The sequence below is a fragment of the Coenobita brevimanus genome, chromosome 62 (assembly GCF_032717465.1).
Source record: "Coenobita brevimanus isolate Jiangsu-jjx chromosome 62, ASM3271746v2, whole genome shotgun sequence".
Lineage (NCBI taxonomy): Eukaryota > Metazoa > Arthropoda > Malacostraca > Decapoda > Coenobitidae > Coenobita > Coenobita brevimanus.
This window is the reverse complement of record NC_137015.1, coordinates 9776870-9789044: the sequence shown is the minus strand read 5'-3', so window position 1 is coordinate 9789044 and position 12175 is coordinate 9776870. Positions and strand designations below refer to the sequence as shown.

The 12175-nt window shown below is 40.3% G+C and overlaps 1 pseudogene; it reads left to right on the top strand.

Moving 5' to 3' along the window:
• Positions 1–6177: 6177 nt before the first annotated feature.
• LOC145404170 (5S ribosomal RNA) lies at positions 6178–6296 on the top strand (annotated as a pseudogene).
• The last annotated feature ends 5879 nt before the right edge of the window (positions 6297–12175 follow it).

The window sequence follows — 12175 nt, the reverse complement described above, 5'->3', positions numbered from 1 at the left end:
GTATTTCTAGGGTTAATTATGAGTAAAAAATGCCATAACAACGTAGGCCTAATTCCCCACCGTTAGGGAGGTACTGTATAGTTGCTAAAGGCCTTCTGGACCAAAATAGTCACCCTGATTCACCCACAATGTCCTGTGTTATTACAGCCGCGTAACAACTGAAATTATGAACCAGTGTTGATATAGCAACTTTTATTTTTTATTTTATTTTTTTACTGGAAATCGGGTTTGTAACCATCTCCTGAAGTTAGTACGTCAAGTCCCTGGACATGGCGCATGTACACACACACACACACACACACACACACACACACACACACACACACACACACACACTAGATATATATATATATATATATATATATATATATATATATATATATATATAACGTGCATGCGTTTTCTCTCTCTCTCTCTCTCTCTCTCTCTCTCTCTCTCTCTCCTCATATCCTCACCGATGTATTCAGTCATTTATTAAAATTATATAATCATTTATTTGTATGATTCAAGTTGTTCGTCAGTGTTTATTATAGCAATGTCGCAAATAATCTTTTAAAAAATATTTACACAAAAGCCTCAATGGATATGTAGGTGTGAGAAAGGCATAGGGGGATGATGATGGTGATGATGATGATGATGATGATGATATGATGATATGATGATATGATGATGATAATGATGATGATGATGATGAGAAGGAGGAGAAGGACAATCATCATCATCATCATCACCAATACCATATTATTAATTTCGTTCGCATCTTCCACCAACGTACTCGTATTTAACATTGTCATCATCCTTGTCACTGTTAGTATCAACATCATTCACATAACCATTATTTTTAACATTATTTTTAAAACATCATAATTTTTTAGCATTATCCTATCACCACAGGTATCATCATCAGCGTCGCCATCATCACCTTAGTTTCCTTATCGTTATCATTATTATCACAATGATCGTTTTCATATCAAAATTATATCCCTCATCATCATAGCTTAATTACCCACAAATAAATCGGATGGTATTAAATATTAAGTTACGATAAGCACGACCTGTTATTTATGTCTTTTACTACACATCATCATCATCACCCTCATCATCATCATCGCTCTTACCCTCTCCAGAAGGGTAGCGCCGGAAAACAGGACGAAGCAGTCTCACTCATTCAAGTTTATTCTCATTCACTCAATTTTATTCTCATTCACTCTTGTGTATTCCCATTCACTGAAGTTTATCCTCATTCAATCAATGTTATTCTTATTCATTCAGGTTAATTCTCTCATTTATCGTGTGTAATGATCTACACAAAGCAGTCTCAAATCATCCACAGGCCCTGCTAATTTAAGGTAAACCCCAGTCGCATCGCCTCTTGTCTGGTATAGATCATACTACAGTTCGTTCACCTCTAATTGGCGCAGATTTTAGTCCCTTTGCTGCTCGCTTTCCGTAGCTCTGGCAGATTAAGACAATACTGCGTTTTTGTACATCGTTTCCAAAGCTCTTCTTCGTGACTATTGCTGCATATTACTGCTACTCTTGTTACATCTCAGGATTAAAGATGCGGAGGTGTCAATTTTGGGCCAAGATGATGTGGACCAAACATAGCCGTAGCCTGTTTCTCACTTAACAAAGAGGACAATCGCTCTTTCTGTGTGAAGGTTCGGTTATGCAGTGAACTTCGCACGAATAAGTCCCAGAGAGATCAACTTCCACTTTGTTGCAACCTGTAAACCTACCGGTATCTGTTTAAGTAAAGGAGATATAAAGGATTTAAAGTTTCAAAAACAGAAAATTGGTCATAAGTCAGCCGTCTTGGATTTTTTCAAAATTTTGATAAGACAGGTATCAACCTCCTGTATGGCCCTACAATCATACAAAATATGAGAACATTCCAACAAATGGTTTCTGAGTTATAGCATGGAACGGACGTACTGTACGGACGGACGGGCATGACCTAAACTAAGATTCCATTTCGTGCGAAGCGAAGTGGAATAACTATACCTTGTTTACTTCAACTTGGACTAAATTTGTCATCTCTCCATCTTGAATACTCAGTTGTAACACTAGATTAACATTGGAATATGATGCTAGGCATGAACAAGTGCTGTGGAAAGGATGTAGAGGCGTAGAAGTGTCTTACTCTTCCACTGAGCAACGTGAAATAAGCTGCAAAAGAACGAAAATCTGAGCCACGTTAAGGTGAAAGATCTACAGTACTGATACGGAAAGTTGCGAATTCAAATTTGTGGCGGGGAATGCGGACATCTTTTTATGCCAGCCGAATAATTATTTCCTTCAGTACTTCTTTTGAAAATTGTTCTTGCGACTTTCCTAAGATTGTTTTCAGATAAGACATTTTATATCAAAGGGGATTAGAAGAAATACAAGCATGGAGTTCTGATCCTTCCATGATTTTATCGCGTCCTTAGTAGTAGTAGTAGAAGTGGTGGTGGTGGTAGTGTTAGTGGTGGTGATGGTGGTAGTTGTTGTTAGTGTGTGTGTGTGTGTGTGTGTGTGTGTGTGTGTGTGTGTGTGTGTGTGTGTGTGTGTGTGTGTTTTTGACCCCTGGCTCACCTTGACAGAAACGTAGTGGGTGCAGCAAACCGTCTAGTTCGTTCAGCCAGTCCTGGAGATATTTTGTTGCGGTTGTGTTCAGTGATTGTGTGTTTGGTTGTGTTGATGCATGAGATGGGTGTGTTGTGGTGATCCGGCTGCCGTGTAATGTGGGCACGATGGGCTATTTGTGAGTTGGGTTTTGTGCAGGTACTGAAAGGAATGACGCGAACACACACCCGCAAAGACACGCATACTCACATTAACACACACACACACACACACACACACACACACACACACACTTTAAAACAAAATACACATTCTCTCTCTCTCTCTCTCTCTCTCTCTCTCTCTCTCTCTCTCTCTCAAGTTTTCCTGTCTTCCTCTTAAGCTCAAAACACACCCCCTCAAACCCCTCGCCACACACACAAAATATATATATATATCTATCTATCTATCTATTGCCAGACGCCTCAATCCCGTTTGGGGTGGCCACAAACAAATCGCCTCCAAGTCGCCCTGTCCCCCGCCATTTCACTCCCCTGCTCCCAACTCACACCCCCCTCTCTCATATACCTCTCCACCCCATCTCTCCATCTCATCCTCGGCCTCCCCCTCCCTCTTTCCCCCTCCACCTCACTCACATACACTCTCTTCGTCAGTCTTTGACCCTCCATCCTCTCCACATGGCCAAACCACCTCAGTGTGTTCCTCATAACGCTTCCTATCACATCCACATCAACACCACAACGCTCCTTTATATCCTCATTCGTCAGCCTGTCTCTCCATGTGACTCCACAGGCTCCTCTTAAATAACTCATTTCCACGGCTCTCACTCTTGACTTTTGTCCTTCCAACAACGTCCAAGCTTCACTTCCGTACGTTAGAGTTGGTATCACAATACTGTCATGTAGTAACTTTTTCACTTCCATGCTCACTTCCCTGTTTCTTATCACTGCTTTCAAAGAACCAGCAACCTTTCTTCCCTGCTGTACCCTTTCAAGCACTTCACCCTCCAAACCTCCATCCTTACTCATCACACTACCCAAGTACTTAAACGTACTCACATTTTCCAATTCCTCACCATCCAACCTCGCTGTACATTCACTGACTTCACCTCTCTCAAAGACCATCACTTTACTCTTCCCTACATTCACCTTTAGATTCCGTTTCTTACACACTCTCTCAAACTCATCCACCAAGCCTTGCAGCTCCCCTTCGTCTTCACTCAACAACACGGTATCATCTGCAAACAACAGTACAGGGAGTTTCCAAACACTATCCTCTCTCACCAGGGCCACTCCAACATCGACTACCCTACCTTGTACCTCTTTTATTACCCCATCCATGTACAGATTGAACAACCATGGAGACATGACACATCCCTGTTTCAACCCAACTTTCAAAGAGAAAAAGTCACTTAGTTCACCATCCACACGCACTGCAGCCTTCGCACCATCGTACATACTCTTCACAGCATTCAACAACTTCCCATCTATTCCATATATTCTTAACACTTTCCACAATCCTAGTCTATCCACCCTGTCATATGCTTTCTCCAAATCCATGAAAGCCGCATACAACTTCTTTCCCTTCTCTAGAAACTTTTCCACTAAAGATCTGAGAATGAATATCTGATCTACACAACCTCTTCCCTTTCTAAAGCCTCCTGTTCTTCTCCAACTAATTTCTCTGTTCTTTCTCTAACTCTGTCAATAAGTATCCTACCATATACTTTTCCTATTATACTAAGAAGACAAATGCCCCTATGATTACCACACACTTCTTTTCCCCTTTTCCTTTGTACAAGGGAATAATTATACCTGACTTCCAATCCTCCGGGACTCTACCTTCCTCCCAGGCCAATCTGCACATCTTCCACATCCATTCGACTACTATCTCTCCCCCATGCTTCAGCATTTCACCACACACTCCATCAATCCCTGGGGCTTTCCTGATTTAACTTTCTTCATTGCTTCCACAACTTCTATCCTACTGATTTCTTCCTGTCTTCTCACCTCCCTCCTTCTCCCAGCCATTCCCCAGCCACTTATACTCGCATTACTTCCATCCTCTACGTTCAACAATTCCTTAAAGTGTTCTCTCCATCTGCTCACTTTTTCTCCCTTCTCCACTAGTAATCTACCATTTTTATCTTTCACTCCCCTGCTAACTCCACTTCCACCCTGTCTTACTCTTTTCACCTCTTTCCAGAACATTTTCTTACAGTCCCTCCACTTTACACTCAAATTCCTTCCAAATTCCTCATCCACTCTCTTCTTACTCTCTCTTACTAATCTTTTCACCTCTCTCTTTCTTTCTACATATAACTCTCTCTTCCGCCTCTCAACTTCTTCCACGCCCCTATTTCTCATCCATTCATTGTATGCTTTCTTCTTTTGTGCCACAGCCCGTTTCACCTCTTCAGTCCACCACGCTGTTCCTTGCACCCCCCTCCTTCTTCTCTTCCTTCCACACACCACATCACATGCTGCACATATTTCTTCTGTAAATATTCTACACACACCTTCCACGTCCCCCATCTGCTCCAACTCATATTTGCCCAATCGTTCCTCCACTTCTCTCTTATACTCTGCCTTTTTCTCATCCTCTTGTAACCTTTCCACTCTCCTTGCAACTACTCCTTCCTCTCGTCTTTCCCTTCTTCTATTCCTCCATCTTACTGGAACTCTAACTCTGGCCACCACCAAGTAGTGGTCAGAAAGTCCACTCCCCCAGCCTCTATAAACTCTTGCATCCAATATACATCTTCGCATCCTTTCATCCACACACACATAATCAATCATTGCCTTCCTTTCACTCAATTCACCACCCACCCTTCTCATCACTCGCCATGTATACCTGTGGATCATTTTATGCCTGAAGAGGGTATTGGCTATCACCAACCCCCTCCCAGCACAAATGTCCACTAACGCACTCCCATTCTCATCTATCTCAGCAGGCACACCCCACTCACCAACTATTCCATCCACCTTCACATTCCCAACTTTACCATTCATATCACCAATCAAAAACACTCTATCATTCCTTCCAAACTTTTCCATGCACACTTCTACATTTGTCCAGAACTCTTCTCTCACTCTTCTAGCACGATCTTGCGTTGGCGCATACACACACACAATCGCCCACATTTGTATTCCAACTTTCAACTTTACCCACACAATCCTTGATCCAACTGATCCATACCGTCTTACGCTCTTCTTCCATCTTTTACTCACAACTATACAAACTCCTTCCTTTGCCCTCTCATTCTCACCTACTCCTGCACATATACCCCATCCATACTCCCATTCTCTCACACTTTCTCCTCGCCATTTTGTTTCAGTTATTCCACATACATCCACTTTCGCATCCTCAAGCACCTGGACAATCTCTCTCTCTTTCACCTCATCATTTGCTCCTCTTACATTCCACGTTCCAATTGCAATGTCCTTTGTCCGGTCCTTGGTCGTCAACGTTTGGTCAGTCCTTGTCCGAGGCTTATTGTTTGTTTTTTTAGTTAGTTGTTTTCCGGGGAGGGGCACTAACCCTCCGCCAACCCTTTTAGTCGCCTTTTACGACAAGCAGGGATACTGGGGGAGTATTCTTGACAAACCCCCCTACCCCCATGCCACGTTGAGTACACCGCTTCCCGTCCGATCAGCGAAGGTAAGCAACGTTGGGTCTGGTTAGTACTTGGATGGGTGACCGCCTGGGAACACCAGATGCTGTTGCCATAACGTTCTCCCTACGTGTCGAGTGGGGTTGGTGGAGGATTAGTGCCCCTCCCTGGAAAACAATTTGGCCACCCCGTTTGGGATACATGGCGTCTGGCAATGAATGAAAAAAAAAAAAACTATTAATCATTTATTAGAAGATAAATGTTCATCCGTGTTTCGCCAAAATAATGCATTTTTAAAAATTATCTATGCAAAGCCATGATGGTGAGGGATGTGCGAGAAAAGCCTAGGGGGATGATGATGATGATGATGATGATGATCAGTTTAGGAAAGGCATCTCGTACTGCAGTGCTAAATGAATACTGTATCTAACTCTGTCCTCACATTCTCCCCCTAAGTTGTAGAAAAGGCAAGGATAAATAAATGTCTGACTTCTCTGGTTCGCAGGTTCTTCCCTCAAGCTGAATATAAGGCAAAGGTATAATTAAGGTTCTAGTTTAGTCCCGCGGTTCGAAAATTCTCCTTCTAAGCTGAATAAGAGCGACTGAAAGTAACATTAAAATAAGAGAGCCGTCACCGCGTTCAAGGGGTTCAGTGTTACTTATAATTCACGTCGCCACTCCGGCAAAGATTTCCTGTTTGCGTGAGGGAAGCATGTGGAGGGGGAGGGGTAAACGATTATAAAAGATACAAACAACAGGTTTTACGAGAGTGGGGGGTGGGTATATTAGGCAGTACGGTGCGGCCTACAAGACTGTGTACAAGACAGTATACGAAGATCTCTCTCACATCTCTCGACTCTGTCTATTACTGCTTGGTACGTAAAACGGCATAGTGTTAAGTAGAACGGTGTCGTGTATACGGCAGTATTTAAGAGGGTGTATAAGGCGGCATTCAGAGGGTATGATGTGTTACATAAAACGATGTACAAGACGATACAGTGTGGGTATATAAGACAAAAGTATGTTGAGGCTTTCCCCACTCTTAGCTACTCATCGTCGTCTTCATCATTGTCAACCACTGCAAGTTCACTGCCGAACAAATGCTTCCCCAACCTTCTCCATGAATTCCTTGACTGAGCCAATCCCTGCCACATTTTGCCTGCAAACTTCTCTATCTCATCTCTTCACCTCCTGTCTGGTCTTTTTCTGTTGCGCTTGCAATCTCTTGTCCTCCAATAAGTCAGCCTCTTGCTCTGTCGGCTGGTCATTTTTCTTCCTACATGATCAACCCACCTCCATTTCTGTTCTTTTAGAACTTCTATAATGTCCTTCAATTTAGTCTGCTCTTTCATCCAAGCTGATCTCTTCCTGTCACTCAAAAATATTCCCAAAACTGACCTTTGCATTGCTCATTGAGAACGGATTACGGTAGTTAGATTTCCATTAATTTTGTCAGTTTCCAAGTCTCACAATCGTAAGTCATAGCTAAGATTATACATTCGTTATATATCTTTCGTTTAGCCTTTTTATTTCATTTTCATGGCCTTTCGTTAGTTTTAGCATTTGCCCCAAGTAATAGTCGGCTACTTCTCAACATCCTTAGGAATTTCTTAATTTATTTTGATGACGCTGTTTGGTGTATTTGGGTAATATAACTGTAGTTTTCTTTGGTTCATCTTTAGCCCTACTTCTTATTTAGGTCATTTAACCTATTTTGCAATGTTTTTGAGGTTTCTGACATGAGGAAATTGTCATTTTCAAATCTTTAATCTTTTAAGTATTTTCCGTCTATTTTTACTCATTTGTTCTCCCAATCTATCCTTTTGAAAATGCTTTCAAGGCACGCTGTGAGTAACTTTGCTGAAATTGTATCTCCCTGACTCACGCCCTTCTCACTCTTGCTTTTTTCCGAGTCTTTATGTGACTTAACTTCAGCAGTTCCATCAGTATATATGCTTTCGAGCAGTTTTACAATGTTCTCATTTGCTCCTTGTTCCCGCAATGAATTTGTAAGAACTGTGTGCCCCACTGAGTCGAAAGCCTTTTCGTAATCAACAAACCCTAAGCACAATGGTTTATTATATTCTATTGTTTTCTCAAGTAGCTAAATCATTGTGTGTAGATGGTCAATAGTCGAATACCCACTTTGGAATCCTGCCTGTTCACGAGGCTGGTTTTCTTCCAAATGTGTTGTTGTTCTGTTCGTAAGGACTTTAGTGAAGAGTTTACAAATATATGGTAATAAACTAATATGTCGATAGTTACTAAGATCTTTTGAGTCGCCTTTCATGTAAAGCAAAATAACAATTGTATTACACCATGTTATTGGAATTTTCGTCTTCATAAGGCATTGGGTAAATAGGTGGGCGAGACAGTTTTGAACTTCTGTTGATGCATTAGACAGTAAGTTTCCTATTATTCCGTCTTCTCCTGGGACCTTTCCTCTTTTCATACTTTTAAGAGAAAAGTTTACATCATCCGGTGATACCTTTGATATTTCACTTGTCACCTGAAAAGTAAACTGTTGGTACTGTCGTCTTTGATGCATACAGTACTTTGTAAAAGTTTTCAGCTCTCTTCACCATCTCTCTGCATTTATTGTTTTACCATTCTTGTTCTTCAGTGATATAATTTGTTTCATTCCCAGTGCCATTTGCGTCGGACCTGTTTTAGACTTTTTCCTTTTTTGATAGTTTCTTCAATCTATGCTTCTCTTTCTTTTTTTTTCCTGTCTTTTATTTATATGTTTATTTAATTCAGCTCTTTCTGTTTCATCTTTGTTTTTACTTTCATTTCATTTCCTCTTTTCATGAGTTTGAGGGTCGTTTTTTAATACTTGTAGGCTTTGATCGTATTAGTTTTCCCTATTGTTTCCGCTGATTCCCTTAATACTTTTGTTTGTCTACCGTTCAACTCATCAATGTCATTCAACCTAACTTGGAATCTAAAATCTGTTCTTTATTTCTAACTTCAAGGCAGCTTTGTTTTCACTTACTTTTATTGGACATAATATTTTTATTTCTAATTGGTTTCTTTCATTTCTGTAACTGGATCTGGCAGTGCAGCTCACACTTTCATGGTCACTTCCTATATTTACTTTGTTGATAACTGTGACATTAGTGATCGCGTTGTTCTTATCTGCCATAATGATGTCGATTTCAATCTTTGTTTCTCAATTTGGGGTTCTCCAGGACCATTTTCTCCGTTCTTCTGTGGAAGAATGTGGTCATTATTCTCGTTATATATTTAAGCAAAATTAACTATCGTTTCACCTGTCATTCCTTTCTCCTACTCCGAATTTTCCCATACATGCTTCTCCATTTGTCGATATGCCAACTTTTGCATTGAAGTCTCCTATGAGTATATTATATCTAGCCTTTTCTTCTTCTGTAATCTGAGACATGTCGTCATATAATTTTTCTGTTTCTTCATATGTGCTTTGAGAAGTGGGTGCATATACTCGAATTACTTTCAGGGTGTATCTTTTGCATAGTCTAATTACAGTCCATCCTAGTCTGTCAGACACACTGCTGAATTTAACTATGTTCTCTGCAAGATTTCTCGTAATTAAAAACCCGACACCACTAACTCTTTCATTCGACCTTCTTTTCTAGTAAAATAGATGGTTGCTATTTTGGGTCTGATTTAAATTTTCATCTTTCCTGTGGATCTCGCTCAGAACTTTTAATGTCCCAGCTAATGTCATTTTGGTATCAGGTTTGTTATCTTCTGCGAGACTTCTTACAATGAACGTGTAGATTTTAATAGATTTCAGTTTGTTTAATATCCCGGTCTCAGATTTGTCGAGACAGTGCCTACACACGTTCGGTGGCCTATTGCTCGTAAGCAGCGCGGATGAGCCTTTAGTACACGATGATCCAACAGGAACGCCCGAATATTTCTTACCAGTATAATCCTGATCTATTAATGTTTGTTATGTAAGACTGCACAGTTTGAGGCAGTACGGTGCGGTGTATGGGGGTATTTACAAGGGTGTGTTATGTGTATTAGACGGTATATATGACTTTGTGATCTGGGTATGCAAAAGAAAGGCACACAAAACCTTCGCAACTGCCAACTGCCACTAGATACGTAAGATGGTACAGCACGAGACAGTACGATAAGGGGGTAGAAAATGACAGTGTGGTGCGGAATACGAGACAGGATGTAAAACGGTGCAATGTAGGAATTCAAGACAAATACCTCTCACAAAAATCTCCACGTTGGTCTTTTATTATTCGGTATTTAACATTTTACTTTGCAGTTATACGACAGTACGGTGTGGTAAATGGAAGAATTATTATTTGAAAAAAAGTTGTTTATTGGGCAGGTAGAACAGTTTAGATCCAGCTGTAGTGAATTAGCGAGTAATGTCCCTTGCCCCATTCAGATCAGTCGATGGCTGGTTGTGGTTAGATTGGAAGGTCGATTTGACTAGATTCCAAGGAGACCCATTCATTTCTCACAACCAGGGCTCATTAATTCCCATGCAACCTTGACGTAGTATTCAAATTGTGAGATTGTGACCCAGTTCCGTCAGGCGAAAACAAACCAACATTACGATCCTCTTTAGGTGTCGGGCCTAAAAGGGGGTAGCAAGACACACGACCCCATGTTCTTGTCAAATAAAGAGGCTTCTTAGCACCTGCGCCTTACCGACTTATTTCTGCATACGGTGCGTTAATATTCTCTCAAATGCTGTTTATTCAGTCTATGTTAATATTAGCCCACGCACTCCCATGACGTACTTTTTTTTTTTTTAATTTTTGCTATCTCCAATTTATATATATATATATATATATATATATATATATATATATATATATATATATATATATTTTTTTTTTTTGCGACGGGGTGAGTGAGTTTCCATTAACCACCTCACATACCTCTTTCCCTAAGTGGACTAAAACTGCCTGTCGGTAACATAAATAAATGAGAAAATATATCATTGGATGGATGAAGCTAAAATGATATAAACAGCATCAAAGACAGTACAAAGGTACAATACGCAAAATAAGTGGATAAGGAAGGTGTGCTGGACGACCTCCTAAGCCGACCGGAATACAGGCAACAGGTAACAGGTCAATCTTGTCCCATAACTCACCAGTCTCCAGGTAGTCAAATTTAGATGAAAATAGGGTAGGTTATTAGGTTGTGCCTTGACTGACAGTCACCAGGTGATGAGTGCAGGTATGTAATGTACAAAGGCATTACATATCTGCAGTCGATGGTGTTCTGTCGGTCGAGGTATTTTTACCACCAGTGTAGGTGTAGCTATTTGTCTCTGTAGGATTTAGTATAGGTTAGCGATGTGTCTGTTGGGTGATTAGTTTTAGGGTCTTTAGATTAGTTTTTTCTTTATAAGTAATATAAGGCCTAAAAATATAAAACCAAGAAAAAATAAAAATTATTATATATATATATGTACGTGTGCATGAAAGTGTGTCTACAATATGCATGGAAGTGTGTGTGTGTAAGTGTGTGTGTATATATATATATATATATATATATATATATATATATATATATATATATATATATATATATATATGGTCTTAATTATCAGGGGTTTTGGCTCCAATGGTCGATAGGCCAAAATAAAAAAAAAAAAAAAAAAGGTTAGGTTAGGTCAAGTTGGATTAGGTTAGGTTAAATTAAGTTGGGTTAGCTTACTACTACATTAGGCTACTGTAAGTTCGGCTAGGATAGGTTGTTAATTTAAGTTGGGTTAGAGAAGATTAGGTTAAGTTAGATTAATGCAGGTTAGGTTAGGTTAGGTGAGAATAGATCAGCTCAGGATAAGATGGGTGAAAAAAGGTTAGGTTAGGTTAGATTAAATGAGATTAGGTTACAATGGATTAGGTTAGCAGGGATGAAATGACTAGAAACAACTTGATCCTGGGGCCTGATCGAGGTGGAAGCGTGGTTACTCATCATAGTTCGTGGTGTTTCTTTCCTTTGCCCTGACAGATAACAGGATGGCCTCTAGAC